Genomic DNA, 7,971 nt, shown 5'->3' with positions numbered 1-7,971 from the left:
ACATGTTTGTACATGCCAAATCATTTTTAATTAGTTATCTGTGCAATTCAGTATCCTGATTTTCAGTAATTTACTGTGTATGCTAGAACATCATGATCAGATTCAGGTGCATGTTAGACGTTCCATAAACAAGGTGTTTAGAATATTTCTACTTGCTTTTGATTTGTTCTTTAAAAAGAGGCAGTAATGTTTTACAAAACTCTCGTTGCCTACTTTAGGGAACACCTGAGAATAACATTTTTCTCAGGATATTGTTATCTATTCTGGTATAATCTAACAGTATACACCTTATGCAGCAACTTGATCACACCCCTAGTTGTCAATAATTGATTACTAAAGCATTTTGATATAAATAAAATTGAATAAGCTAACCTGACTTTGCAAAAAATAAATAAAAAGGTTGTCCCCGTACTGTCCCTGCAGGAAATCCTCCTCCAAGACACATTTGAAATGAATGAGAAGAGCAAAGAACAGAATGAGGAGGATTTGGTCACGATCAATAGACTACTGAGTGAAGAAAGAAAAAAACTGCTAATACAAAAACGATGAAACGGAAATCGAGCGACTGCGGAATGGAATTCAAGAGAAGAATCTGATTGTCAAAAAGGGGAGGAGTTTAACAGTATGTAGGATTTTATATAGCATCTACACTGTCAAACACTGGAACGATAGAATTGAGTAACGGGTCAGCGGAGGGCGAACAAGTGACTGATAGGGTGTACAAACTTTTGCTTTCAGCACGCTCATCAATTAGTATTTACTTTTCTTCTATTATTAAGTCTGCCAAATATAAAATAACTGACTTAATATAATAAGTGACATAATATAGACTGAATAGCTTTGTGGCTGTAATTTGTTCGAAATGACTGGTACTATTACAGCTACTTTTATTATTAATGATTGTTTTTTATTTCAGCTCGAGTCTGAGGTGGAGGAGACCAACAGCAAGAACAAGGAAGAAGCCGGTCGTGACCTGAAGCAAAAGTAAGTAAAGGAAAAAGAACTGTGCATGGAGAGGCAGAGGGTTTGTTTCACCACAATATGCTTTGTTTATGATTAATTATGATTTCATACATTACATTACATCATAGGTCATCTCTTATAGCGCTTTGCATTATGTAGCATGTAGGTATTACTCATTATTTGTCATATGGATAATAATAAGCATTACAATTTAACCACCAATGCCATTGTTTGTAATGTCTATGTTTCCTCAGGATGCTGAAAGACAGTCATAAAACTCCACAAATGCTACATTCATGAAGCAAATGTGAGATTAATACACATTTAAACATATATATATATACATACAGTGATGTAAATACACAGACACACACATAGTCGGGTATACTTATAGGGGAGACCAGGGATGGTTGTGATGTTTTTTGACATTTCTGTCTGTATCTTTTAAGTTCTTTTAAGCCAGTGCGACTCAAACTAATTACAAGTGCCTGCTTTTAAATGGCATATCTGTTGTCTTCACAGCACACACAGAAAAGGCGTGGTTTAGATTCAAACACAAGGAGTGAAATGTTAAAATTTACCCTGTAAACTGGGTTAGTTGTAACATACCCTGGGGTATAACATTATGATATCCACCGGGGTGATATGTCGCATTGTGAAATAAGGATTATGACAAAAAATGGACTTTGAAAGCTTTTTATTCAACCCTTGTTTGACTTTTCAACATAGTTGGTGTGTGTGTAACAAAACTTAATAAAAAGCAAATGTGCACCACCTTCAATAATTGAACAACACTGCCACATTGTGCTAATTAAAACTGGTAGCCTGTGCCAGGCTTGTGGCCTCAGGGTTCCTAATGGACAGAGTTGGGTTTCTTTTCATGTAGACTGAAAACCAGTCTGTTCCTGCCTTTGAAGATTCATCCAATGTCTTTAGATATTTGCACCCACATTTCACAGCAAGCTGATACGTAAGATCTCTCACCTGTAATCTCGCACCTGTAATCATTTCCAATATTTCCCGCATCTATCCATCTGTATGTATTACATTGGCACCACTATAATTTGATCATTTTCTTCTAACGTTCTCCTATATAATCCCTAATCCTACTCTTCATCTCATGGACACAGTCCAGAAAATGCATCAGCTGCCCTCATCAGATATTCTCTAAGTTCTTTCTTTTGAAGATCTGCACTTGTTTCCGTATCCAACTTTGTAACGTGACAGCTATTTTTCATGCAAGTTGTTACTAATACTAACTTGTTCATCAGTGAAGACCTTCTTTGCACTGTGGTAGCCTACACTTGGAAGCTCCCTTGATCCCTTCTCTTCTAACATCTTCCTCTTTTTATAGAATCTATACAGGGTTACATGGCAAATGCCATACAATTTTGCCACAGATTTTACAGACTTTCCCCAGCTCTTTTACATAATCTGATGCTCTTTTCAAAACACAGAGAGACCCACATCAGTGTGTCTTTCTGTTTCAAGACCTAGCAATTCAAATAAAACATCAATACAACTAAGGATTTGCTTGGGATAGGTTGTAACATGTTTCATTTATGTTACAACTAATACAGAGTCTTGTGGCCATGAACTAGCTCACCTTACAGCTAACAGCCAAAACATTAGCATTAGTAACAACTTGCATGAAAAATAGCTGTCACGTTACAAAGTTGGATACGGAAACAAGTGCAGATCTTCAAACAGTTTAACAAACAAATAAACAAACCTAAGACAACTTGGCAAAATACTGTGGCTAAGGCTAACCATAAACTATGAAACAAAACAGGACACAGGTCAAGAAAAACAATACATAAAACAAGGAAGCAGTACAAACAGTGGCTATATATAGGAGTGCTCGTTAAACAGAAACGTGATACAGGTGCAGGTGGTCATGTGACAATGATGTGGTCTGGTGCAGTGGCTGCTGGGAAATGAAGTCCAAGCTTACCTCCTTGATATATGACAATATCTGCACAGACACACAATAACCATAATTAAACTTTGATGAGTTTAACTACAAAGGCACTGGCATCACAAAAATAAATGAAGTAAAAAAAAAGTTACTTTCTTACCTTAGAATTAGGGGTTCCCCCCCTTCTAAATTCAGCTGTGTCTGCCACAGGGCTCTACTTCCTTACATGTGGAATAAGGACTAAACTGAGCATGTGTGAAGTGAATCAGGTATGTTGGCTTTAAAAACGACTAATATTAGCTACTATCACTTAAAGTGAATACTTACATCAGCTAGACCAATTTGTGGATGAAGAAATACACAAGAACACAGCAGGTGAGAGAAGCAAGGGTCCAAGTTTATTACCAACCACCATGAGATCCCATCAGTGAGACGTCCCAAAGCGATCTGATGTCCCCTCAGTTGGGGCTTCTCTTTTATACAGTTTGCTATCTCCTATGTATGCCCCTAGCTCACTCTTGTCCAATAGGTCTAATTTTTTGTTTTTTTTCCAGTCCCCATTGAGTCAAATTTTTCGGGGTTTTTTTACCAATACCTTTGTGTGTGTTTTTAGGTATTTTCTGAAGCCCATTGTGTTTTGGTTTTTCTTATTTTCACGGCCCATTAAGTTTGCTTTTATTATTTTTGATTCCCTAATTTCCAACTGGTTTTGGTCCCCTTTAAAAATAAATAGATAAATAAAAATAAAATAAAAATAAAAAAATTCACCTCCTTAGGTCATTATTAATCTGACTGTCAACAAGTGAGGACCTCACCCATCTCTTTTTAAATCCTCCTTTGCTTTTTACTATGGGTAAGTGTATGAACTCTGTTTATTTCTTTTAATCATCTTAACCTCATTTGTCTAGCGTGTTTACATATCTAGTGTGTGTGTGTTACAAAGTTAGTGAGTGTTAGTAACTTATGCTCTTAACCTGTGTGCCCTTTTTCCTTATTAAACCCTTATTTTCCCACAGTTGTCTCCCTTGTGTTTTATTTTTGTCATAATTTTCATCCAATAGTGATTTGTAACTTGTTCCTGATTGGAGAAATCGGAAGTGTTACAACCGGCCGGTGTTACAACCATCCTCGGTCTCCCCTACCTGACTGAGTGTGATGACTGTGCTAGGTAAGAGTCGGAGTGAAGGTTGAAGTCGTGCAAGAGCACACCAGAGAGAACGAGCACCTACAGAGGACGCTGGGCTCTCAGGAGAAAAGTCAAAGCTCGGCAAGTGCTCCGAGGTCCTGAAGTTATGATGGATTTCTTATCGACGTTTTTGCCTGATTCAGGTTTTGTAAGCTTTGGCTGCTTACAGTGTGAATACCCTTTGACATGTTTTTGCATATGTGTGTAGGAGAGTATTATGCTGGCTGAAGAGAGCCAGGAGAGACGCACCAGATCAACCACAATAAGGAAATTGTCCCATGTGTCAACATTAATAGAGACAAATAGCTTTTATTATACACTTTTTAAAAATCATTATAGGGAATAAATTTGGGCGAAATGCATTTAGTCAGTCAGCATGTGAAGTTGTATTAAAAATATCTTAAAATATACAGACAGTTTTATTAGAACAGTTATTTTTCAAAGCATCTACAGTGAGGTACAGCATTCTGGACATTTCTAAAATTTCTTCATCTTTTTTTTTCTGCAGCAGTATCCTCAGGGAAGTTCCAGTTAAAATCTCCAAGAGAGATCAAAAGCATGACCCAGCTGCAATGCACAAGAATCCCAAGGGTAAAGAGTAAGATCCTGGAGAAGGGTCAAGGCCAAGTTACACGTCAGAATTAATCACGCAGTTTGAACTGTCCACTCTTTAACATAGCCAAGAACGCCAGATTTTTGAGTAAAGAGACACCTTGAATAAACACCTTGGAAAAAAGCTGCAATAAATAATAAATGGTGTGTAGTATAGTATACAGCAGAAGTGAGTCCACCCCTTTGCAATATCCCTTAAATGTCAAATGATTCAAAATTGTATCAGCATACAGTAATTGCATTACTTCCAACAATATTCAAGAAACAATTTAAATGCTGTTTGTTAACATAGACTTGGGTTTCCCTGTCACCTGTGCAGTCATATATCGTCCTCCAAATTACAGCAAAATTTTTATTCAAGAATTTCTGAGTTTCTAGTTGTTGTTGTATCTAAATCTGATTGTTACTTCTGGGTGATTTTAACATTCATGTGTGCTTCCCAAACAAGCCTATGGTTAAAGAGCTCTTACATTTAATTGACTCTTTTAACTTAACTCATTCTGTTTTGCATTCCACTCACAAGCAATGTCATAGGCTGGATTTGTGCTTGTCTCTGGGTGTCCCTGTTTCTAACATGGACATAGATGATTTTTGTCTCTCTGATCATAAACCCGTGACTTTCTCCTCTTCCTTTTCTAATTGTTTAATTAATTCAAAACCGCTAGGCAAACGTGTTCTTTCCGTAAATCCCTCAACAGGTAGCAAATTCTCTGAGGCATATAAATCTTCCCCTCTGATTAATACAATCTCGTCACCACCTTTTAATTTGGGCATAAATTATATGGTTTTAATTTTTAATTCTACATGCATGGCCGTTATGGACAACGTCACTCCTTTTAGAAATGTAATACCTAAATCTAGACCTCAGCCATGGCTAAATGATTGTACTCGCGGGCTTCGGCAAACGTGGAGGAAAGCAGAGAGGAAATGGAAGAAGGATAGACTTCAAGTGTCTTACGACATGTTAAAAGAGAGGATGATTAAATATCAACAGTCTGGAAAAATAGCCAAGACTAGCTATTTTTCAGATATTATTCAAATGAATTCTAGTAAGCCCCAAGTATTATTTAGCACAATAAATACCTTGGTAAATCCTGTTATAAGTACTTTTCCGGATATATCCTCTGAAGCTTGTGAATGTTTCTCAGAGTTTTTTTTAATAATTAAATTGTTACTCTTAGAACTAGCACCTTTTCCTCACCTTAAAAGCATTTAACGACCTATGGCTGGCTGTTGATTCATGTAGTCAGACAATCTTACTTCTCCTCGATCTCAGTTCTGCGTTCGACACCATAGACCACAAAAACTTTTTGAGCTGCTTAAGTCAGTGGTCAGGAATTCAGGGGAACGCTCTTAAATGATTCTCTTCTTATCTTAAAGATAGGATATTTTCTGTTGAATCAGGTGACTTCTCATCCTCCCTGGCTCCCATTACGTGTGGGGTTCCCCAAGGCTCTATCTTGGGCCCAGTATTATTTTCTTTATACTTGCTTCCATTGGCCCAAATCTGTCAAAAGCATAATATTTCCTAGCACTGTTATGCTGTTGATACCTAGCTTTATCTTCCTTTAAAGTCCGGGGACAACTCTGTGTTAAACTCCCTTACCTGCTATATAAATGAAATCAAAGAGTGAATGGCGATGTATTTTCTTCACCTAAATGAGTCAAAAACTGAAGTGATGGTGTTTGAGCCACCCGGCTCTACCAAGTACATGATAACCAATGTTTGTTGGGTTAAAAATCTTTCAATTAAGAAACATTGCAAAATTGAAACCCTGTGTATCTTTTAAGGACATGGAAGTTGCTTTTATTTCCTCCAAATTGGATTACTGCAATTCGTTGTCCTGTGGCATTTCTCTTACTTCACGGTCATGTCGGCAGTTAGTCCTGAATGCTGCCGCCATACTGCTGACTGGGACAAAAAAAAAAACACAGCAACATATCTCCGCTGTTATCATCTTTTCATTGGCTTCCAGTTAAATTTAGGATCCAGTTTAAGATTTTATTATTTACTTTTAAGGGATTGCGTGGCATGGCTCCTCCATATATTACAGATCTCCTTCAGCATTATACACCGTCTAGAGTCTAGACTATTAAGGTCTTTGCAGAGTTCACATTTAACAATCATCAAGTCCTGTCTTATGTCAAATGGAGATTGGGGTGATCTTGTAAAATCTTATTTGAAGACTCATGTTTTTTTTCCACTTGCTTTCAACTGTGATTAATGTGGGTGTTTATTTTATGTTTTATTTATTTACTATATTTTATTGTATTTTTTACATTTACATGTATATGATCTGCTTATGCTATTATGTGAAGCACTTTGGTCAACATGTGTTTTTTTTAAATGTGCTATAGAAATAAAATGATTGATTGATTGAATATTCCTGTTCTGCCAAGCTTCTGGAGACTGGGAGACATCTTCTCAGCCAGTATTTTGGTACATCCATAGGCATTTATGATTCCCTCTATAAATGTAATCTCCCCAACACCTTTTTGCACTCATGCAGCCCCATATCATCACACTCCCACCACCGTGCTTCACTGCCAGAACTATGCATTCACTGTGGTAGTCCTGCTCAGGTTCACACCAAACATACTGGACCCCATCTGAGCTGAACAAATTTATCTCTGTCTCATCTGACCAAAGAATGTGCTCCCAATATTCATCAGGCTTCTATCCAGGTTCTTTATCAAAGTCTAATCTTGCAGTTTTGTGCCAAAGCGCATGCAAAGTTTTTTTTGTTGTTGTTGTTTTTTTTGGATGCCATCCATAGACGTTGACGTTATGCAATGTTCTTCGCACCACTGTCTGAGCTGGCACAGAAACTCTGATTTCATATGTTGAGAACACTTAAACCTGAGGTACATATACACTCCTGCGGGCCAGGATTGGCCCAATTATGGCTCGTATCCGGCCCCCAGATGGATTTCATGCATCTTACTGTATTTGCTAGCATTCCTTTAAGTATTATATCTGATGATAAATGACCTTACAGAACAATGTTTAGATCAGTTAGCTAGCTAAGTCAGGTTTTCTTAGCTTAGCTGCGGACATTGCGCGGTTAGCCAACGCAACTTGTTTGATTGAAGAAGACTCGCATGCAATTAAAAGATTCAGTTTGAACATGAATATTAATGCACTTATAGGTGTGACCCTCTTGCATTTTTTTTAATTCTGACAATCTACTGTTTTTAGATGATTCTTCTTCAGATTTTACCTTTCAGATAAAATAAAACATTTATGAGAAGTTACACCCCTGACATAATTACAGTAACATCATGGTAGTAT

General features: G+C 37.2%; 1 long non-coding RNA gene across 1 annotated transcript; it reads left to right on the top strand.

Annotated features, from left to right (window-relative positions):
- Nucleotides 1-916: 916 nt before the first annotated feature.
- On the top strand, nucleotides 917-3,696 carry LOC124628846 (uncharacterized). Its single transcript, XR_006983572.2, has 4 exons — nucleotides 917-984; nucleotides 1,218-1,270; nucleotides 3,092-3,150; nucleotides 3,658-3,696. It is a non-coding gene; the product is annotated as an uncharacterized LOC124628846 (long non-coding RNA).
- The last annotated feature ends 4,275 nt before the right edge of the window (nucleotides 3,697-7,971 follow it).

The sequence above is a fragment of the Ictalurus punctatus genome, chromosome 13 (genome assembly GCF_001660625.3).
Source record: "Ictalurus punctatus breed USDA103 chromosome 13, Coco_2.0, whole genome shotgun sequence".
Lineage (NCBI taxonomy): Eukaryota > Metazoa > Chordata > Actinopteri > Siluriformes > Ictaluridae > Ictalurus > Ictalurus punctatus.
The sequence above is the reverse complement of the archived record's forward strand: the minus strand, read 5'-3'. Positions and strand labels throughout refer to the sequence as shown.